General features: G+C 31.7%; 1 protein-coding gene across 6 annotated transcripts in view; it reads right to left on the bottom strand.

The window, feature by feature from the left end:
- Positions 1–9,688: 9,688 nt before the first annotated feature.
- LOC142323669 (uncharacterized) overlaps positions 9,689–25,285 on the bottom strand; it is a 49,538-nt gene continuing 33,941 nt past the window's right edge. For 2 of the 6 annotated variants that reach the window (XM_075363731.1, XM_075363736.1), the window contains 3 exons: positions 24,182–24,382; positions 19,730–19,980; positions 9,689–10,093 (listed from right to left, as the gene is read on the bottom strand). The gene's annotated coding sequence lies outside the window, so the exon portion shown is untranslated. Of the gene's footprint in view, positions 10,094–14,848; positions 14,949–17,147; positions 17,281–19,729; positions 19,981–24,181; positions 24,383–25,285 lie in introns of those variants that run through there. The other 4 variants (XM_075363732.1, XM_075363737.1, XM_075363733.1 and 1 more) reach the window with 4 other exon arrangements.

The following is a 25,285-nucleotide window of genomic DNA, read 5'->3' as shown; positions in this document are numbered from 1 at the left end:
ACTTACACCATTGCGATAACACTGTTGTGGGTAATCTTTCATCCCAACTAATTTTTAGTTGCCATAAAGACTGCATCATAACCATTTGTGATAGAAAACAATAGAACCGATAATACTTAATGGGTTACATACTTCTACAATAACAGAAAGAATAGTTCTTTTAGTACAAACAGATTAAGTAATCTGAAATGATAATGTATCTGTAGAGTTGTTCCATTAATTTGCCTAAGGTTCGTAAATCATGTTCCTGGGTTAAAGGAATCGAAGCCGCCAGAATAAGATTAAGAATAGGAATATGTTCAGGAGTAGAAATGTTATTATTATTAGAAAACCATTGCTGGAATGGAAAACCATAATGTTACAATAAATTAAAAGCAAAAGTTGTAGTTGAACAGCTTCATCTAGATCATCAGAACCTGAAATGATATCAACATAAAAATCATTTCTAATAGTATCACATGCCAATGGTAAATCCCCTTGATTTTCATTTGATATTTGAACTAGGCATCTAGTGGCTAAGTATGGAACACAAACAGTTCCATATGTTACAGTTCTTAGTGCAAAATGTTTTAATTCCTGATCTGGAGATTCACACCACAGTATGCGTTATAAATTAGTCATTAGGTTTAACTAGTACTTGACGATACATCTTTCCTATGTCTGATGTAATGACATAGTTATGGATTCTAAATCCAAGTATTATTGAGAATAGATCCTGTTGGACAACAGGTAACTAATAGGGTATCATTAAGAGATAAACCATTACAAATCATAGCTGACCATTTGAAGACGACTGGCATTTTAGTCGTTAGACTTGTAGGTTTAAATATTTGGTAGTAGGTAAGTAATAAATGTCTGATTTGTTAGTTAATAAATCATCAAATTGATTGATGAGATGTGACTAAATTTAAATATTCTTACATAAAGGTGGAATATTCCCTTTTAAGATTAGAATTGTTGCAATCTTTGTTCCAGATAGAAGAACCTATTTTTAGCATTGATAAAAGAATCACCCAGCCGCAATTTATCGGATTTACGTGGTAGCAATACAATAAATCTGCCTTGATTGTTTCTACTAGTATTTCATTTCACATGTAGAAATTTCATTAACTAAAACATCAGAATCAATTACATCAATTTTCCAAAAGTTTTCAAGTTTTCGAGTTGAAAGATTTGTGTTATTGTCACCTGTAAGAAGGGGATGTAACATTATTCTCATGTTTAACTTTAATTGAAAGACAACCGTTAAGAATACATCCTAGCTTGAATAATAGGATATCTTGGATTTCTTTTTACCTCAGAATAAATTTTGAGGTAAATTAAGATGGGAAATTTCAAACTATGTAATGGAAGGTTATAGTTTTGTCTGACAAAACAGCACAGTGCACCTTAAATGAAAAATTTTTGTATTGTGAATGCAATGTAAGTACTACACTGCAGTCAGAATTAGTTAATGCATTATTTGTGCCTGAAATAAGCAAATCCTCTTCAGTAAGTTTAAGTCCTAATTTTCTAGCAAACTTATATGTGCAAAAATTTGATTGCCTGAGACTAAAAAGATTCTATGTAAATGAGTATGATATGTTGTATATTATATAAATGTCATCTACATCACGTACAGCAGTAGACAGAATTACATTTTTGTTTGATTGCGAACAATAATCATTTCCAGATTTATCATTGCTTAATTTAGAATCATTAAGTTTATAAGTATGAACGAGTGTATTGTGTCTTTTATGACCGAAATTACATAAGTTACATGAGTAACATTCATTGGTATAATGATCTTTATGAAAGCATATGAGACAACAATTATTATGTTCTAAAAAGACTCTTTACAAGCTTGTAATTGATGATTAGAGTTACAGAATAAACAATGTCTAAAATTAGATGTAGAATAATAGCTGACATTATGTTGCTTATAAATCTTGTTAGCTTTTGAAGTAAAATGTTTGCGATAAGATTTGAATGCATTGTTGCAATGTTGTCCCTTAACATTATATCAAGTATTGAATTGTAAGTTTGTAATACCTAAGTTGATATTTACACATTACATGTATAAATGCAAATTTCATTTTTTGTTCAATTTGAAAAAAAATAATTGAGAAAAACTGGAAAAAAGGTTAACTTCAAAAAATTTGAACAAAATCGTTATTTTTTTTTAATTAAACAGGAAAATTTGTTCTACAATATGGTAAATTAAATTTAAGGTACACAAGATAATTTTCTAAAAGTCTTTATAAATAATATTAAGATTTACTTAGGATTTTGAGCTAGAGTTGTCATCAGCTTTAGGCTCCAGCAGTTTAAAAAAGAATAATCTTTTGAATCAAATCTTGCAACTAACACCTCGACTATGATATTACTTTTACAGCTACAAGTAACATAGTCACAGATGTATGGAAAAATTATTTCTCTTCTGATTATGCCTTATATAGAAAAATAATTTAAACACTTTTAATTCATAGGATAAAATTTACAAGACCAAAAAAATTTATGGAATCCATATTTGTAAGGATTAAAAATCTGATGTGTACACATGAGTTTCATGTATGCCTATTAAATTACATACACATTTTTTGCTGCAGTTCATTTAAACTTATTTCATTTGAAAGTGAGATACCAATTCTTTAATAAATTGCTCATTTACACAATTGCATTGTGGTTAACACCACATTGCATCACTTTTTTTTGTGGTGTCCATATCAGCATTTTTATATTAGTTTATATATTAATTTTGTTTCACGTCGCTCAAGTAGTTATGTGGTGCAAGTGATAACATGTCGGATCCATAACCATGCACACATCGGTTCTAATCCAACTTCATACATAGGCATTAAATTTTTTTTTCCGTTAAATATATTGATTTATTAATAATTAATAACCTCTGTAAAAATTTTTGAAAAAGTACATAAAATTTTATTTCACCAATAATTTCAGATATTTTTTCATATCTTTTTTATTGTTATTATTGAATTATTATTTACTGTAAGAAATTTATTACAATCAGATGTTAATTTATAGTAATCAGTATATTTAAATTACAAAAAAAGTTAAAAAAAAATATATGTATATGAAGTTATTTGAATCGTTGTGCCTTCCCTTTGTAAGATCCAAATATATTACTAATTAAAATTCTATTTTGCTATAACTGTGGAACTAATGAAAATAAGTACCACTTATGATATATCGTTTAAATGCTCTCAATGAGGGTTTATTACTGCAGTTAAGAGTCCAAAAGATTTGGATTTTGGACACTTCTGGTACAGTCAATTGCAATCTAAAAGGGATGTGTACAACTAGATGTTACAGCAGTCCTAAATCCAAAACTTCAACATCCTACGGCTAATCGTTTTTGAGGTATGTGAGATACATATGTAAGAGGTGTGTGAGAAAAGTAATGAGACTGACTTTTTACTTACCAAAGTTTTTATTTTTTTTAAACAATATTATCCCCTTCAAAATAGTTCCCTTGGGCAGCTATACACCGGCAGAGTCGTTGTTCACTCCTGATAGCAGCGCTGGAAGACTTCAACTGGTAGGGCTTTTAACTGGTCGGTCACAGTCTTTTGAATGTTCTCCAGAGTTCCAAAATGACGTCCTTAACCGTAGGAATGCGTTTTAATTCCGTGATGGAAATGGCCGTGTGACACAGGGCATTGTCATGATGAAGCATCCACTTGTCTGCAATGTCTAGTCTCATGGAATCACTCTTTTTCTGAGCCTTTCAATACTTCCTTATCATCATACATCTCTTATAAAATTGTTGATATTGAAAATCAATAACTTGTGTATATAGATAAAAAAAAACACGCGCAACTAAACTATTGATATATCTATTCTACAGGTGTAATACAAATTAGTATGAAATAACTTATTTATACAATTGAAACATTATGTGTGAATCTGTATATAAAAACTAATAAAGTGATTATCAATAAACTATTGATCTTTTCCCAAGGCTGATATGGTGAGTGTAATTGAACTTGTCGAAAATAAATTACAAGATCAATTTGCCAAATCATCTTAAAAATTATTATCATAATCATAATATATATCTAATACCATGTAATCGTGGTTACCATCAATATGAAGAGTTATTTTTACATATAATTCATCATAATCATAGTGATCAAGAAACTTATTAAAATTATCAGTAAATTCAATGATTTGAGATTTTATTGTTTGATTATTCCCTACCTTAAAGAATAATTAATATTAAATCTATACGTGTGAGGGTTGTCAATTACAACTCTTGTGGATATATTTATCATCTATTATATAAATGATAAAAAATCTATATCAATAAACTATTGATCTTTTTCCGAGGTTGATATGATTACAACAACTTTATTAACTGGAAGTAAATGATTTGGATGTTTTTGACAAACCAGCATAAAGTTCCATCAGGTTCAATATAAAACTCATGTATTACAACAAAATCACAAAAACCATCACCATGAAGAATTATTTTTATATGTATTGTATCCCAATGAAAATATTTTTCATTATTGTTCGCAAAGTTTTCAATACAATCTTTAATTTCCCGTTTTATTGGTTTATTAGATGGGCAAAATGAAATTTAATATTCATATTTCTTCGAGTCTTAAATTTAGATTCTATACTACTATCAAAAAGCTCCATATTATTATCTAGATATATACAGAAAAGATGTATTATCAGTAATGTATTTGTTTTAATTTGCTTTCACAATAATAAAAATTGGCATTAAATAACATCACTCAAGCCCATCCATGAATTGTAACTTTTATCGAATCCTAACCATTTTACATACGCCTTGTTGCCTTTTCGCTTGAGTATTTTCTCAGTTTGATATACATTTTTGTGCTTAGCTTTTTGTAATTCGTGCTGATAAAAACGTCCTTTTATAAGTTCATTTCTACTATCGATCAGTTCATATGTAACTGGTCGAGATTCAGCATGCACCGTATGTATTTTGAATATTTCATTCGTTCAATTCGGTAAATAACCCTTTTCGAATATTTTTCTATGTTAGCTTATGCGAACGTAATCGCCAACATTAAATCTAATTTTTACAACACCCTTTTTTCTATCATATTTTTTGTTTAGATTTGCAAGGACTTGCACTTCATTCGTCTTAGTTATATCTTTTGGTTTAAATTTTGTAACTGAATGCATGGTATTGTTATACTCGTCAACTAGGGCTTGTAGCATATCAATCAACTTGTAGCTTCCCTGTTCTGTAAATTTAGTCCACATTTTCTTTTTCAACGTTTTATTGAAACGTTCAACTATGGCAGCTTTTCTATTTGAATATGTGAAATAATGATTTATATTGTATTGTTTCAACAGGGCTTTCACTAGTGGATGATGAAATTCCTTTCCCTGATCCGTTTGAAAATGATTTATTTTACACTTTTCAAATATCGGTTGCAAAGCGAACGCGACCTCTTTACCCATCTTATTCTTTAACGGTATACGGCAGGAAACCTCACACACCCAGGAGTACAGGCTGCTTGGTGTCTGGTTGCAGATTTTCCCTCCTCCTACGTAAAACAAAAAAAAAATGATATGCCACTGTATCTCCAAACCAAGAGCTAGTCGGTCATTTTTATTGTGAAGTTTGAATTCAGCAGATGGAAATACGTAAGAATAAGCTATTTTTGAGCCTGAAACACTTTCATTACTGGGCAGTGTTATTAGATTGAGTAATAATCAGAATCTTGTGAAATCATGTATGTTACACTTCAGAAGATTGAAAATAATTTACGAATTGTTTTCATTAAAAAAAAAATTAATGTTTTTCTAATCTGAATCTGTCTGCAATTTAGAATAAAAATGATGGATAGCTTTTATGTCATCTACTGTTATGGACGTAGCTACTAAAAAAATGTTAACAGCATTAAGTGGATTGCATCCAACATTCTTGTATAATCTGTACGAACCAGTTCATTATATGTGGCTTTGACAACTGGAGATTTAATTACTTCAAAACATGCCATTTCCATGATTTTACTCCCCATAACACTCTACATCTTATAGAATCATAAGGTTGTATGGGATGAGTTTCCTATCATGCACAGCACTTACTGTTTATTATTACTGATTTGTTATCACAAGGATGAGTTTAGCATTAACAAAAATTAGCTGTTCTTTGATGATGCAGAGGATTCTATTACAAAACCAATTACATTCTTCAATGCATTTGATTATCAGCTTTCCATCCAGTTTTATTATAAACTATTATTATCATTGCTGAATAACTGTCAGTTCTTATTTTCCTAACAACTTGCTTTAAATTATTATTTTTTTATTTTAACCAAAGACGCTAAAGTTTGACAAGTTGTTCTTAAATATTTTCTTGCTAAAAAATCTTTTTAGAAGAATTGTCAAATCCTACGAGGACTAAAAGGGCTTGAAGCTACCAAAGGAGGGTTTATTTGGTTTGACATTAATATATGCGTAACAGGTGTGATAAAATACCCCAACATCTGATCATGCCAGACTTTGAGACCTAAACATGCCTGACCACTAGACCTCAAAATCTCTCATGACCAGACCCTCAGATATGACATGGCTCGTCCCCGACAATTGATATGGCCAGAACCCAAAATCCGACCTCTATATCAGACCTCCAACATCTGATATAGAGGTCATGGCCTAGCTATGACCTCTATATGTCAGATGTCATGGCTAGACCATGACATCTGACTTGACCTGAACCCGACATGTGAGATGGCCTGATACCAGCATCTGACATGACCAGACACTGATCTTATCATCTGATGGTCAGACACAGAGAACTGACCATGCCAAACCACTCGACTTCTCATGGCAAGACTCCAGGAACTGACATGGAGTGAACCCGAGAACTGACATTGCCAGATCCCCACATCCAACATGACCTGACCCCGGCATGGCATCACTAGACTCCAACATCAGAGATGGTCAAACTCTGAGATGTGTCCAAGCTAGACTGAGACCTCTCATGACCAGATCCGGACAACTGACATTGCCACACCCATATCTGATATGTCAAGACCCCAAGACTTACCCATGCCCAGTCCCGAAATACGATCATGCCAAACATCAAGACCTGTATATAGGCTCCAGGACCTAACCATGCCAGACCACTAGACTTGTCATTGAATGAAGACAGGACCTGACATGGTCAGATACTGGGATCCCGAGAACTGACATGGTGAGACCTCTACATCTGATGGGGTGTGACCATGTCAATCCCCGACATCTAACCATACCAAACCCCAATACCTGACAATGCCCGAATGGGAGACCTGACCACTATACCTCTCATAGCAAAACCCTGAGAACATACATGGCCAGAACCTGAAACCTCACATTTCAGACTACTACATCAAGCGTGGTCAGACCCCAACATCTGATATGATGAGACCCCAAAATCTGAACATGCAAACCTGGAGATGTGATCCTGCCAGACTCTGAGACCTCAGCATTCCTAACCACTAGATGTCTCATGGCAAGACGAGACCTCTCATGGCTTGAACCCAGGAACTGACATGGCCAGACCCCAAAATATGAAATTGCTATATCCCTAAATCCTAAATCTGACATGACCAGACCCTGACATCTTACATAGCCAGAATCCGAATTCAGATATTCTGGACCCTGAAAATATATACAATGTCCCACAAAGAAACTTTCAGGGCATGCTTTACTGGTGAAAATAATGAAAAAATTTCACATAAATGTAGATCTGGAAAGGCTTTGTTTTTTAGTTACAGCTAGCGAAAAACATCATCTGGATTTCAGCTCTTCTAATAAAAAGAGGCCCCGCTGTAATTTTTGGAACCCAAATTAAGTAGTAAAGTTGGTGGCTTTTTTTATATATAATTTATTTGTTCTTATTAGAACAAATATTTTAGTATTCCTACTTTTCGGTGTTTTAATTGATAAAAAGTCAATTTCTCCTTCATTGGATAGAGAATAATTGTTGTTATTCCCCAGTCGATCAGACCACACTGTGCAATTATATACAACGATATTGATTAACATTTTATATTCATAATTTCCTGATACTTTAACTGCTTGTTGATTCCTTCACGGAATCAACAATAATTTACCACTCACTGTCTACCAAGCGAGCAGAAAGTACTTCGTACTGGTAAGTAAAATGTGTTTACTACTTTTTTGGATTCCTTCTTTCTGATTTAACTACTCAAAAATGCTTTTTCCTCTTAGGATCCACAATAATTTGCTATTATCCACCATTCGATCGGAGCACAGTGATACAGATAAACAGAATGTTGATTAACTTTCCGAAGACCCACTTTCCAGATTTTTTTTTTACCTGCTTCAAAATCCTGATTTTCCTTAGATTGAAAAATAATTTGCTCTCACCTTCCAGGCAAACAGAACTTACTTCTTTTTTTTCTGTTTAGCCTCTGGGAATCACTGTCAGGTATTACTTCAGAGGATGCAATATGTATGAGTTTAAGTGAAGTGTAGTCTTGTACAGTCTCAGGTCGACCATTTCTGAGATGTGTGGTGAATTGAAACCCAATCACCAAAGAACACCGGTATCCACCTTTACTAGGACTTGAACTCTTGACTTTGAAATCAGCTAATTTGCGAAGACGCGTTCACCACTAGACCAACCCAATGGGTTAAGCAAAACTTACTATTGGCAGATACTATTGTGGACTACTATTTTAGATTCCTACTTAACTGATAGTTTAATTGAAAATATTAAAAATTAAAAACACAATTGCCAGAAAAATCATTTCTGACAAACATTGCTCTTTAATATAGGATAATTAAAGTGTGTGGGTGAAAATTCTGTATATAGTATAATTTTTTTTAAAATCTTTTTAAACATATATATTTATATAATATATGTCATATTTATTTATGTAGATTATGACTCTCCCGGAAACGTATTCTAACGTCGGGTCATACATCTAAATCGGTTCAGCCATTGAGCTGCTACGATGTAACAAACATACATACAAACAGCCTATAAACATTACACTCCTTTTTGGACAGTCATGTAAAAATGAGTTTACTTACTTTCCATCCGCTTCCGCTTTGGAGGCATCTCTTCAGGTATTCGTTAATCCCGTCCACAATTTCATTCCACTGTGGTTCTAATTGCCTGTTGATGTTGCTGAGCCTTTTAGTTTTGCTGTATGGGAATTCATTTTTGATTGTTGTCTCCACATCCTTTTCCATGCCTCTGTATTTGAACCCTAATTTTTTTTAAATGCTGAACATTTTATTCCAATCTACGTTATTGAATGCCTTTTCTAGGTCTATAAATGCCAAGTATGTTGGTTTGTTTTTCTTTAATCTTCCTTCTACTATTAATCTGAGCGCTGAAGCCTTTTTATCAGAATATTAATAATGACTGTTACCATACTTTAATAGCGAAAGTTTCATTTTTGAATTAAATCATTCCCCTTCCATTATCTAATTGAAAATATTTCATTTTGTATTTACAAAATTAAATGCATATTTGGAAAACAATTTATAAGTGTGAGAATATAAAATATCTTCGCCCTCAACAGGAAATTACTACGAGCTTCTTTGTAAACCTCTTTTTTTCTGTTTAACATTTATTGTTTTATTATAAACTAATTCTATGATATTAACTTACAATTATATACTAAAAGAAATTATAAGGGTAAAAAAAACAAATAATTTTATCTCATTCAATTATTTATCGAGCAATTCTTAGGTTTACAATAAATATGGCTTTAAAAATAGTATACAAGATAAAACTTCCATTCCTCTAATCTCATACATAAATGTTCATAATAAATAACATTTGGAAGAATTACTTTTATAATTACAGTTTTATTACCAAAATATTTTCCTTTCTTTTTTTATTTCAATCGATGGTAACGGAAAATTTTTTTTCTTTAAAATTAAACATTAAATGGTGTATTGATCCTATTTTTCCTCCTTGAACGAAACCAGTGATCCATGAATCGCTGCTAATATCAGACTCTGTTTCGGAAGCAGTCTCTTCGTCAGTAGATTCCTTATCCACTTTCTTTGCAAACAGATACTTGCTCTCAGTCGAAAACGAATTCATAGTTTTTTTGTAGTGCTCCAGCGACCAGTAAAATGCCTGTAGAACAGAATAACACAAACAATTAGAGGACTACTTATATACCAGTTAAGTTGTAAAATTGATATAATTATATCAACCCCTGTTACTACTAAAATTGCAATATTAAAAGATAACAAGTTCTGCGTTCATTTCAACCTGTAAAAACAAAGAAAAATCCTACAAGTTAATGTAATATAATTACAAAGCTACAAGCTCTTTATAGTCTTCGAGTATGATGGTCCATTCATCATCATTTGATATTACTTATCATAATTCATAATCAAGCATGTCGATGACTGAACAAAAAGGTAAATTATTAATCAGCGTAACCAATAATACAACTGCTGAACTGTATATATAAATTTATCACAGTTCATACCTTTATTCACATAATAATACAAATATAATTTTATCAAATAGTGCAAATTATTAATAACAGATGACTACTTGCCACTTTCTCACTGTGAGGAATGTACAGGTCACATTGCAGAGAAGCATGTACAATTTCCCACAATGCTTGGTTAAACATTTTTGTTCCAGTTTGAGGCTGAAAACAATGAAGCTTGAAAGGGTGTGGCGTCCCCTTGCCCCATGAGCTAACAGAGATTTCTTGATATTTGCAGTTGTGTCATTTAATTTCAATCGGGACTGAGTTATGGAACAAAATCAAGGTAAATCTACAATGTACAAGGTGTATAGATAAATCTATTAAGATTAAAATTCCATGAGAATCTCAATTTTCTTCATACTTTCTTTCTTTCTTTTCTGTTTAGCCTTCAGGAATTACCATTCAGGTATTACTTCAGAGGATGAATGAGGATAATATTTATGAGTGTAAATGATGTGTAGTCTTGTACAGTCTCAGTTCGACCATTCCTGAGATGTGTGGTTAATTGAACCCAAGCACCAAAGAACACCGGTATCCACGATCTAGTATTCAAGTCCGTGTAAAAATAGCTGGCTTTACTAGGACTTGAACGCTGGAACTCTCGACTTCCAAATCAGCTGATTTGGGAAGACGCGTTCACCGCTAGACCAACCCGGTGGGTTCGTGGTACTTTCCTGGAATTTGTTATTTATTCTTTGTCGCCGAAAGGCTTCGACGGCACGTGGCATTTACTACCTTATGGTGGTCCTGAAAAGGGCCATTTTTGTCATCGATTGTCTTCGACATTATTACATTATTACATTAACCACACCTTCCTTTCAATCATCCAATCATGTAAACCGTTTATGAAACAACGGGTGTGAAAAATGTTTTCGTAAATCGCACAAATGAAAAAGTAAATATTGTAAAATTGTCCAGTGCGTATTAAAAATATTTAATATGAAATTGAAGCCGTGTATATTTGACAGATAAACTGTAGTATGATCTGAATAATAGCGATCTGTTCACATGTTTAAATGCGATAATTTTGGTTTAAGTAAATTGCCATAGATAACTTTTTTTTTTATAAAAAAAATTATTCTGATCTATAATGACCATTCATTTATGTGTAATTAACGTAAAAGTCCCGTGATGGTGCTAGTATGTTAGATAAGAGTAGTTGAGAAAAATCTTAAAAAATCTGACAACAAAGTCGTGATACTTTCTTTTTTTTTCCTGTTTAGCCTCCGGTAACTACCGTTTAGATAATTCTTCATAGGATGAATGAGGATGATATGTATGAGTGTAAATGAAGTGTAGTCTTGTACATTCTCAGTTTGACCATTCCTGAGGTGTGGTTAATTGAAACCCAATCACCAAAGAACACCAGTATCCACAGTCTAGCATTCAAATCCGTATAAAAGGCCTTTACTAGGACTTGAACGCTGGAATTCTTGACTTCCAAATCAGCTGATTTGGGAAGACGCGTTCACCACTAGACCAACCTGGCGGGATTTCTTTATACTAATATCATTATAAACAAATTTAATTTTTCTAAGCATTGGTTGCATATATGTGAGATTAAGGTTTAAATAATGCCAGATTGTACGTAATTCTGTAAATAAAAGTATTTTTTTATTATTATTTATAACAATAAATATTAGTATTTTAATGCATATTTGTTTCACTAAGGTGTATTTGTTTTTAGTTTCATTCTATACTATCTTTGTATGAAAATTAAGTTTAGAGTTTTCCAAAGCAATTTTGTTACGAGAACCACCACTATTCATTATGATTATAGTTGTAATAAAATACAATTGTAAAATACACGCAAGTCCTAACTAATTATCAGCATTTTTGCTTATTTACAAAGGTTAAAATTCGAAAAGTTTTTTAACTTACATATAAAAAAGCAAAAATTTAGTAGGTTAAATAAGTTATGGTATACAATAACGTTTACAACAAAATAAGATGAAGAAAACAAGTAGATATCTTCCATCTGAGCATTTGGACTTATTTTTTAGGATTTCATAGGTAGTTTTTACGTTTTCCTTTAGTATATTGCTGTCAAAAGGTATAAATTTTTATGAAGTATTTTTTTTTGTAAGGTAAAACATTGTAAATCAAATGTATGTTTTGTAATTTTTTGTCTACTTTATTTTTCACTCTGTTGCGCATTTTCTAATTTTCTATCTTTTTTATTTGTTATTTTGTATAATCTCCTGTCACCTTGGAAAAATCTTGTTGCAGTTTCAGAATTTACTTCTGTAATTTTATCTTTGAAGTTTTCAAATGTGAGTTTTAGTTATATTTTTCTGGACTTCCCTGATCTATAAATTCTTCGATTATCTTGTTTAGTTTCTATTAAAATCCATTTGGTTAAGCTCTTGAAATTCATTTAAATTAGATATCTACAAAACACTTCTTCTACTACCTATACCTCAGAATCTCCGTGAAATTTTCTAAAAAATTTTTTTTATTCTTTATAAAGAACAAGAAGCATCATCTAAACCTTCCTTGAATCATAATATCAACATTCTTCTGCTTATTAGATTACTTTGTACTCTACCACATTACTGCCATTCGTTCAACTGAATATTTTTAATATTCGATGATTGTTTCAGAGCAATCATGCTGTTGTACGTAACTTGTATATCAAATTGTCAAAAAAAGCTGTGATGCTGTTGTAGGATGTAGGGAATAAATGATGCAATAGTTCTTTTAAAAATTTACTGAAGGCCATTTACTACCTACACTTTGTAACACAGTGCTTTACTTCAATTTCAATAAGGATTTCATTACCTCTGCTACTAACAAGGAACTAATGGCAAACTTTGCATGATATACAACAATTAAGTGATTTTTCACTCTCAACTGACATCGTTTTTCATGTTTGATTCTTATTGGGAACAGTATACATTTAGTATTTTATATTTGCACAAAATACTTAAAAATATCTAAAAGGTTTTTAGTTATTCAAAAAAATGTACACACACCATATCTCAAGAGTGATATCAAGGAAGTCTAAACAATGGTTTAGATACACAGTATCAAAAAAAAGACCCATTTCAAAACTATACACCTTTGCAACCATGCATGGTCAGTTAATGAAATTTTCACAATTGAGAGTTTCAAATACCTACCAGATTGCAATAATAGTGCTCAAACGCACACTAATCTCAGTTATAAATAACATGGCAACTATGCAACAGAAGATGTTTTGGTTTGACTATTTAGCAAGACAGAGTCCACAATAATAGTTCAGCGCGTATTTCAACATTGTTTCAGTACTGATCCACATTGGCTAAGAACATTTCTTGCTGGTATAATAAATTTGAAGAGTTGGGGATTTATGTAAGGAGAACGGTCTAGGGCGATTACACATTTCAGAGGAAAATGTACAACGAATCACGAGGCTTTTCAGCAAAACCCGAAAAAGTTCACTCATCATGCTAGCAAAGAACTTACAATTCCTCATCATATGACGGTTAGTAGGTGTCAATACAATGCTTGCATTTTAGGGCATACTGATTACAACTGAAATAAGATCTTGTGTAAGCGACAAAAGAAAATTGTAAAGATTTCTTTGATATCCCCTTAGCTGATATATAAGATGACAGATCACAATGCAGGTTAATTTTTATGATGGAGCAACATTTCATTTAAGCAATACAGTTTCACATCACTGTTCGCATGTGGGAACTTGAGAATTCTCACAAGATTATACAGCATGCAGCACGAATGAGATTTGCCGAAAGTTAATTTTTTTTGGGCAATTTCATTTACAAAAATCGATGGCCCTTTTTTTGAATAAACACAGTAACAGGACATTCTTATCTAGAGATGCTTCAGGATTCTCATGGCTTAAATGTGACAAAAGCTATTCTCATGGCTTTTCCCACAACTAAATTAAGACTCCATTTTTTAATGAGATGGGGCCCATCTTATCAGCACAACTGAGTTCTAAATGAAACATCGCCTCAACTCTGGATAGGGTGTACGGGATCTCAAGATTTGGCACTACACTCTTCGACCCCAAGATAACCCAGACATTACACCTTGTGACTTTTTCTTGTTTCTTGTGAAACAAAGTGTTTTGTGTTCCACCTTTACCTGCTGATTTGGATGAGCTGAGAAACAGAATCACAGCTGTAGTAGCTTCTATAAAAGAAGACTGTCTGGAACACATTGTGGAAGAATTCAGCTATCATCTTGATTTTAACAGTGCAGCAGATGAAGGGCATATAGACCATTTATAATTTGGTAAGTGAAATTTTAAATATTTTTGAATAGTATGTAATTTATATTGCAACTGTAACACATTTTTAATATGAAATATATATGTTTGAAATGGGTCATTCTTTTTGATACATACTATATATTAATGCCCAACTGTGGAATTATACCTGCAATTAGCGTTTGCTTCAATTAACTGAAAATGAAACACATATAATGGTTGACTTTAAGTTCTTTTGTTTTTCACATTCAAGTTATTTAGACAAACATCTGAAATAAACAAGTTGAAATTTATCAAAAGTTTAAACTTAAAAAGCACAACTATCTTTATTAAGCATTCAATTCTTAACAAATTTATTGAGAGGGGGATAACTAATAATAAAAAGGCTTGATTTTCATCCCTCTTTTTCAATTTCTTGTTTATAAACATTTATATAAGTAGAAACATCTTTTACTATATGTGTCATAAAGAAAATTCTTCTTCACATATTCTCCTAATTTTGTCCATTTCAGAATAATATTGTGGAAACTTATGATTTCAGAGTGTTATATTTTATTTTCCACTATATTTATTTCTCTTTTACACCTTAATTTTGAAATAAAAAATAACACAATCAAAAGAATACTTTTCCTTACCAATCATTTTATTAATTTATTTATTAAGACTTAATTGGTAATTTTATTAAAACTGTATCTGTTATACCTAATTAAAAGTAAGAGTGGCCATCACAAAAATTTTGAGATCTCCAGAATTTGTTACACAGCTTTGATTAGTCAATATTCATAGGTACCAGCTACAGATAGTATTCATAATTTGGTGATAGTATACATAATGCTGTGTTACATCCTAGTTTCAGAAAAAAATCTGAGAGCATTAACATTTACCTGGTTAGGGTAGGCTCTGTAATCTTTTTCCCTTCTATATGGCAAGGCAGGCATTTCATAGTATCAACTTGGATACTACATATGAATTAAAATCAAAACAAACATTTTAATTCATTTTGAATATTAACAATTATTCTGATAATGGGAAAATTAATCAACTAACATAATATATATCTGGAAATTATGTATAAATCTAATTTCTTATCCAGCTGAAGCTGGGACATAAAGCAATATCTACCTTCTACAAGCATCTTTAAAAATCCACCTACAAGCATGAAAATTCTCATCTTAATTCATCCATATTTAATTATTAATGAATAATTGATGGTAAGACATCCTAACAGAAGAATAATATTAAAATTATTAATTTTTTTAAATGTTAAATGTTTCTTATGACTACTTTCACAGCAATTACTACTCCAAAACAATTACATAAATAATAACAAAACACTACAAAAAATCATTAGCATTAAGCTATTTAATGAAAATGCTAAAACTATTTAGTACAAGTGTTTTATTCAATTTTTTAAATAAAATGTTCATTAGAGACAGACCTATGTTTCTTATATTTTAAAAGTTAATTATTTTCTGATATTTTAACACAGATATCTATGAAGAAACCATTGATATTAAAACGTTCATGAACATTTAAAAAAAAATGTTTATTATCTATTTATATCTATTGCTTATTTGATTTAAATTTTTAACGGATATAGACTGCTGCAGCAGCCACTAATAAATGCCAACAGTATGAAATGAAGCTGTATACAGCATTGTTTTACTCAGGTGACCTGTGCAGACTGGTTTATTACACGTTACTTTGACAGTCTGCATCTACCCTTCTTCATATCATCCAATTTCCAAGGTGCTATTGCTTGAAATGTCTCAGATGAAACAGAACCAAGGCATCTGTTATCATCTTACTTAGGACCTTTCTTAACCTTTCTAAATCCGCATGGGTCGCGAGTCTTCTCTCACGAGCTACTAACTACGTGCGTGAAAAATTGTAATTTGTCACTACTCATTCATTTATAGTCGGAAAAAATAGAAAAAAATACAGGTTATAGAAAAAGATTCATAGATTTGAAAAAACTGAACCGTATGTCTGTGCGATTTTTTTACGTATGTTACAGCTGAAAATCCGACAAGCATAAAAATATTCAGAAACAATACGTGACTTTCTTTGTTTAACCCTTTCCAGAGTAAAATTTTTTTATCGGAAATAAATTTTTATACACAGTTATACAAAGCACATTTCGCAGATTCAAAAAAAAAAAATTTGGTCCAAATTTGAGTAAGATAAAATGAAAACTAACGTGAATGGCGAGACCGGGACGCGTGGGGTTGCTTGGCAACAATGCGAAAATGATGGAATTCAGCCCCACCCTGCTGGAGCGATATAAAGTGACAATTTATTCTCATTCTCCTACCTTTGTTCTATACATTGAATAACGGTACAAGCTTCTTGGACAACAGGCTAAGCCTACACAAGAGTTTGCGTAAACGTTGACAAAAAATCCCCCTCCCACTTGTAACTCGACCAACTCTATTAGAAATAACACTAACCAAATGATCCCGATGTCCATACGCTCTACGAAAACGAACGATTCAAACTGAATACAAAGCTAACGTACGAGGTTGCAGTGGGAGATGCTTTTCATAGCATATTCACACGACCGGCTTCCTCCGCTGGCCGCAGTGATGCAACTTCAAATTTCTATAACAAAATTTCCCTTTACAATGTACAGATACAAACTACATAACGTTAAAGATTGAAATCTGTTCTTTCCAACGATAATAACAGCTTATGAATAGAACGATCGGTTCATATTTTACAGGTGGCAAAAGAATAGCCTTTCAAATCCACGTTATTGGGTTAACGGCATTTAACAGGTTATTACATATTATTAAGTGGACAAACATATCTATAGGTCTAATTGATACTATTTTCTTTTGTTTTTAAGCTTGTTACAGATTATATACAATCTATTGAATATACCTATTCATAATTTATTAACAACATTGCTAACTGGAATTTATGGCAGTTTCCTTAATTATACTATTTTATTATTTTTATTTAAAACTTTGAGTATAACACTTTTTCTTAAGAATCTACAAGATTATTTTATAATATAAAAAAATACTTCTAGTTTATTAATTTGCAGTGAATGAATAACATGATTTTTTTCAGTTTATGGTCTTTTAGATAAGTAAAAGTATAACTTTCTACAATTTTTTTCTATTTATTTCCAAAACAATGATCAAAATATTTAGAAATGATGTTCATAAGATAAATAAAATTTTAAAGTTATGTAGAGATACACCTAAATCAAATGAAAAATTTTAAAATAACAACCAATAACAATATATGGGCAATGAGAAAAATGAACTGTTAAAAACAGATGATTAACAGTATATTCATGCCAAACATTAGGGCACGTTTGCTTTTTGCAGTGGGATTAATATACCTCCTGGTAAGGATTTTCATACCATTAAAAATGCTGAAAACCTTTACAAAAATCAAATCTATAGGGCTATTTAGTGATGAACCTTATACAGGATGTCCCATATAAAACGCAACCCATCAATCACTCATCCATGAAATTTCAAAAGTCAAGCTTACTCCCTTACTCGTTACTGAAATGGACTCGTCCAACATCTGAACATCGCAGCGACGCAGTAGAACACTACCGATAGTAACAACAATGCAATCATAACGTTCAGTGTATTGCTAGAGACAAGATGGTGTTTTCGCTAGATGAACGTGTTTTCATTGTTGAGTCACACTTCAAGACGAAATCAAACATGGTTGCAGTGCAAGATTTGTTTCGCCATAAGTACCCAGATAAACCAGCTCCTAACAAAACATCAGTATTAAGGTTAGTTGCAACATTTAGAGAGACTGGTTCTGTTAATAACAAGGAACACAAAAGATCTGCGTCAGTGTTGAATGCAGATACAGTCACTGAAATCAAAGGCCGATTACTCGCCTCGCCAAATAAATCGGTCAGACGTTTGTCTGCTGAAATTAATTTGTCTAAATCAACTGTTCATCAGGCGACCAAACAATTACAATTACGACCTTATCGCATTCAAACGGTTCATCAACTTCTTGAGCCCGACAAAGAAAAACGGCTACAATATTGTCAACGGTTCCGTCGATTTCTGCATGAGGGAATTAATGTTATGGATTCGTTATTTTTCACAGATGAAGCACGGTTTCATTTGGATGGCTACGTAATCAGCCAAAACAGTAGAATTTGGAGTGCTGAAAATCCCCACGTTTATCACGAAAAACAATTACACCCGCAGAAGTTGGGCATGTGGTGCGCGATATCGCGGAAGAAAATAATCGGTCCTATTTTTTTTGAGTACACCATTAATGCAGAACGATATCAGGATATTTTATTTCAGTTCATTGCACTCTTGGAAGAGGAAGACAGACACTGCTGGCTACATGACGGTGAGACATCGCACTACGCAGGTTCAACTTCTGATTTCGTTGAGGAATTCTTTGGCAATCGTGTTATCGGTCGAGGCTTGTGGCCACCAAGATCTCCAGATTTGACTGCGGCGGATTTTTTTCTATGGGGTTACCTCAAAGAAAAAGCCTACAGCAACAAACCACGAATATTGAACGAGCTGTATTAAATATCCAGCCACAAACTTTGAAAAAAGTTGCAAGAAACGCTGTAAAAAGAATTGAAGCTTTATTCAATAAGATGGCGGCCACTTCCAACATTTACTCTAAATGTAAGGTAATGGATGGTAACAATAAAAATTACATTTACACATGCCTTTTTATTATTTCAATACCTACCAATATAAGGTTGGGTTGCGTTTTATATGGGACATCCTGTATATGTTAGCATTTCTTATCGCTTAACAGAAACCAGAAAAATTTTAATTCATTTACTTCATTTAAAGAAATTTTAGATAATGACAGATTACTTGAAAGTTGTTTTATTATTTTTCAGCTAATTTCGCAGTAGTATAAAGTAGCATTGAAATCAGTAGCTATTTGAAATCAATCAGGTAATTTAAAAGCAGTTTACAAAGTGACTTCACTTAATCAACTATTACTTATTATTCTTTTACCAACAGCAATAAAATTATTTAAAATTAAGATTATTAAGTATTAAAACAGAAAAAATATTTGTGCTTACTTCTATATCCATTGAATTTTTTACTTATTTTATCCTGAATATATATATACATATATATATATATAGATCATTCACAACTAGTTTTCTGTTTAGTCAATGCATTCCATAAGTCAGTAGGCTCTGCGTGATCTTGTAACTAAAATCCACTCCTTCCCAAAAAGCTAATCTACAAATCTATTTAGCTAGCAATGATGCTACAAAGTGACTGTTTACAACTTGTAACGTACCATAAAATGTAGTCAGTATGTATACTGAAATAAAAAATACACAAAATCAGCATTGTTGTATGTAAATATAACTTAACATCTCTTGATGAAGTTAAAGTCTCAAAATCATCATACAAAAAAAACACACACTACAACTAAAAATATTATTTACTCATTCAGTTTATCATAAAAAAACTGGCAAATAACATCATTAATATCGAGAAATATATTGAATATGTATATACAAACACTCTTCATTCCAAGGTAAGGTAAAATACGACAACTAGAAATGAATAAACATCCAATTTCACTTCACAGCCCACCTGTCACGATAATAAAATAGTACTTATAACACAAAGAAATCTGATGTTAGGTATTTTATTATGAACAAAATTCAAAAGATTCTACCTTCTACTTACACAAATCTGATGAGTCAGAAGCAGATGAACCTACTAGAATCTGAGGAAGAAGAGATGAATCTGTGGAAGCAGATGTTTTAACTACCAATGATTATTGTAAAATGTTAGCTTACGTAACATATAAAAAATTACTGATATATAAGCTTAAGTAACAAATAAGACAAATGCTCAGAAAATTTGGCATTCAGTTTCAACAAAACAAACCTTCACGGAAATATATACAATCATAAATACATATAGCCAATGAAGAAAAGAATTATGCTTTGTTTTAAGGCCGTGACAAATAATGTAACCATGTTTTTATATGATGTAGAGCAATTCAGAATCTGATTGTTCAATTAAAGCATTAAAATCTAATTTCATCTAAATTAATACACTGATGGAGATTTTCAAGCAAGGAATTGGCAATAATATGGGGGCCTACAATGCTAACAGGCAGATTTATGACCACACTTCAACAGCTAATTAAGTCATTGAGGGGAATAAACTCAAGATTATATCACAATATTATAGTTAACATGATGACTGCATTATTGGTTACATATGTCCTGTATGAGCACTTAACAATAAGATGTTCCATTCTCCCTTTCAATTTCCCTTTATATGGCAGGTGAATTTTCATTTTTCCTCATTTATTTTTTATGCTGTACTAAGTAATTCTGACATTAGAATTAGATTCTTACCGCACCATTTAAATATAAAATTCACAAATAGTTCTATTAATGACCGACTGACAGCATTAGAAGAGGAGAAAGATTACAAGGTATGGGTGTCCTGCAACGTATCAGTGGAAACGCAAATACCAGTAAATGGGAACTTGTAACATATGAAAATCACATATATTAAAAATATACTGAAACTGTAGCAAAGTTAAGTTGTAATGATTTTTTTTTTTTTTTAATTTTGAGTACTATATTTTATGAAGTTTATTTTCTTAAAAATATTATATATTATAATATTTCCTTGTATATTCTGAATCATTTTTATTAAATAATAATCTTTATTCATGTGTAACAATACAGAAATACAAGGGTTATTTTTTTCTCAAGGTCTGATCAGTCACGAAATTAAAACCAAAGTGAAAATAAAAAATTTTTTTTTGTAACTAATACTTACATAGTTACGCTATTTCTCTACATAGTCGCCACTCCGATTTAGACATTTGTCATAGCGTGGTATCAACTTTCCAATACCCTCGTCATAGAACGGAGCCACCTGTGTTTTCAGCCATGTTTCTACGCTGGTCTGCAGCTCGATGTCTGTGCCAAAATGTTGTCCTCCTAGCCAGTGTTTCATGTGAGCAAAGTGGTGAAAATCGGATGAAGCCAAGTCTGGGCTGTATGGTGGGTGATCAAACACTTCCCAACAAAAACGCTGCAGGAGCTTCTTTGTTACAGCTGCAGTGTGCGGCCGAGCATTGTCAAGGAGAAAGACAATGCCTGATGACAACATTCCTCTCCGCTTATTCTGAATTGCCCTTCATAGACGTTGAAGAGTCACGCAGTACGAGGCTGCAGTGATGGTCATGCCACGTTCCATGAATTCCACCAAGAGAACTCCATTCCGGTCCCAGAACACAGTACCCCTACACTTTCTGTTGGAGAAGGTTTGCTTGAACTTCTTTGGCTTACTGGGAGAATGAGAATGCATCCATTCTTTGGATTGTTCTTTCGTTTCTTCAACTTCAAAATGGACCCGTCTCATCCCCTGTGACAATTTTGTTCAAAAAATCTTCTCCTTCATTGTGGTAGCGCTGGAGAAACGTTAGGGAGGAGTCTATTCTCATTGTTTTGTGATGATCAGACAGTATCTTGGGAACCCACCTCGCACACAGTTTGCAGTACTGAAGTCTCTCACTCACAATGGTGTAGAGAGCTGACCTTGAAATTTCAGGAAACTAATCAATCAATACAGAAATTGTGAATCGACGATTTTCTCGAATTGCCTAATCCACTCCCTCAATGAGATCATCGGTTAACACTTGCTTCCTTCCCTGACCGCCTGCATCATGAACATCTGTACGTCCTGCTTTAAAGTTCCTGCATCATTGTCGCACTTTGCTGTCACTCACTGAAGTTTCACCGTACATATTACTTATTCGTCTATGAATTTCAGTTGCATTACACCCCTCAGCCTGAAGAAATCGAATTACCACACGCACCTCACATTTGGCAGGAGATGCTATTGTTGTAGACATGTTTACGTGCTAGCTGTTTACGTTCAGAACTAAACGAAGTGACGCGGTATGATTGAAGGCCACACCAGAGACAAAGGTTCATCCGATTTTTGCGTGGGTTTTTATTTTGCGACCGATCGGACCTTGAAAAAAATAACCCTTGTACAAACACATGGTACTACTAAAAATATTCCCTACATTATCAAGAGGTTAATTATACTTATGTATAGGCCTGAAGGTTTATATATTTAAATATAAAAACAGACTGGTTAATAAATAAATATATTTTTAATAAATTAAATTTCCACTTACCAACAATTTAAAAAGTGTAAATCCTAGTACTTTCGGAACTGTTACTCCATCTTCAGGAATTTTCTAAAAGATGTTAATTTAAATTCATATCAATAATCATTTTTAAATTAAACTGTTATGTTCATAATAGTCAGTCGTCAAGAATAAAATTATACTACTATAACTATTACTATTATGATAGTAGTCACAAACATCTTACAAATATGACGTTACTATCTTATTGACGTACAAATTAATTTTATTCTTGACGACCAACTATTATGAACATAACAGTTCAATTTAAAAATGATTATTGATTTGAATTTAAATTAACGTCTATTAGAAAATCCCTGAAGATGGAGTAACAGCTCTGAAAGTACTAGGATTTACATTTTTGAAATTGCTGGTAAGTGGAAATTTAATTTATACAATTATATTAATAACAACGGTGACAAATGCTTAGTAAATTAAATCTAAAAAATATATTTTTACCTTAAAACAAAATAAATTTAAATAAAGCAGATTAAATTTTAATGAAATTACACGTTTAATTAAAATAAATAATTAATTATCAGCAATCAAATAAGGATCAGGTTTACCTGATCCCTAAGATCAAGTGACCAAGATCAAGTTCCCATGAGTACTGAATGAGTATCATAAAATAAAATTTTAACAAACTGTTGGTAGTAGCACATCAACAATACGTAACCATTACACCAGCTAACAGTACAGCAACTTAGGTAAGTTGCTAATGTCACAAACATAGTTAATGTATACAGCTTACTCATGTAGCTACATATAACTATCAATTAATGTGGAATATATTACCTATTAACACATAGATACAAAGAGTAACTATTTGGATTTTTACATTAACTCTTACAATAAAAAACAGATGTTTTTAAATCTTTCATTTTTAAATTACAGAAGTACAATAAAATATAAAATTTAGCAGCATTTATTGGTAAATTCTACATAAATTATACCTCGCATTTGACTACTACAAAATCCATATTACAAAACAGCTTTAAAAACAAAATGCTCACCTAAATCAGGGAAATTACATTTACATTGGTAGATGTTTTTTTGCCTTATAACTACAGGTGTTAACCAACATTCATTGATGTGTACTGCATGGATACTCTAGACAAAACAAATGTAAACTCTTCTTCTAAAAGCTCAAAAGAAATATGCTCAAAGCATGTTCACTAATAATTAGAAAAACGGCTCATTTTTCATTTGTTTGTAATAAATTACAATATTTCTATGACACTGCATTTGTAATTAAAAAAAAAGAAAACTAATCATTAAGTTCCATATTAAAGTTTAGATTAAAAACAAATAGAACTGATTTACTTACCATTTTATGTTTAAAATACGTGAAAATGGACATTACCAAAGGCAATAACTTTGTTACTACACGCCCAATCTCAAACATAATTTGGAAACATAACAAAAGTCTCTGTAGAATAATTTTACAACAGCATATGCATTTTCTTCATTAAAATTAGGTTAATCTTTTCACACATTAAATATTTCTGTTTTTCACATGCCTATCTATCTGAATAAGAAGAAGAAAATTATGTTAATGCAAATTCTGTTTTTATTTTAAATTTTTAATACAATTTATGTATATAGAAATAGAATGTATTCAGTACACAATCACAGGATTTACAGTAACACTGAAGAAAAATTATCAAAAAGAAAACAAAATTATATTTAATAACATATTGTACATAAATGACAAATATTAATAATGTATTGGGCATATATGACAAATATTAAAAAACAAATTCTTGAATTGATTCATCCTTTTCAGTCTATTTCAAACCAATGTAAAAATTTTAATTAAACTTATTACTTAATTAACAAAAACCACAAACGAACACATCAAAATAGCAAGCTTTTTTAGACTTAATTTATACAATAAACTTTCTGAATCCATGGGCTCATCATCATTATAAAATACTATCTGAGGTTATGATAAACTATAAAATTATAGATATAATAATTATGTAGGTCTAACAATTGTTACAATCGACTATCAATTTTTGCATGTAGTAATAGTAACGATTATTTGATTTAGGATTTTATAATTGATGATGAATCTATGGATTCAAAAAGCTTTCCATACATAAATTTGTAAGTTAAGCTTGCTATTTTTAATGGTTAGTTTCCTGGTACAGAGCTTCAAACTACAGTCTACATCCAATCTGAATATAACTCTGTAAGGTTATTTCAGCATTTTTTTCAAAATGATCTATACTTTAAATAAGATTAAATCTTATGCCTAGATCTTAAGGTTAAACTTTTGCCTGTCTGGGTGAAATTAATGAGAAGAATAATAAAAGATACAGGTTTTTTCTTAAAAGTAGATCTTACAGGTAAAGATCTAGAAGCAACTTACAATGTGTCATGTTTGTGGGTCTAATCTACAAGAGGTTCAGGCCTAAAAGAAATAATA

This window comes from Lycorma delicatula, chromosome 4 (genome assembly GCF_047948215.1).
Source record: "Lycorma delicatula isolate Av1 chromosome 4, ASM4794821v1, whole genome shotgun sequence".
NCBI classification, from domain to species: Eukaryota; Metazoa; Arthropoda; class Insecta; order Hemiptera; family Fulgoridae; genus Lycorma; species Lycorma delicatula.
This window is presented reverse-complemented; position numbering and strand designations above follow the sequence as displayed.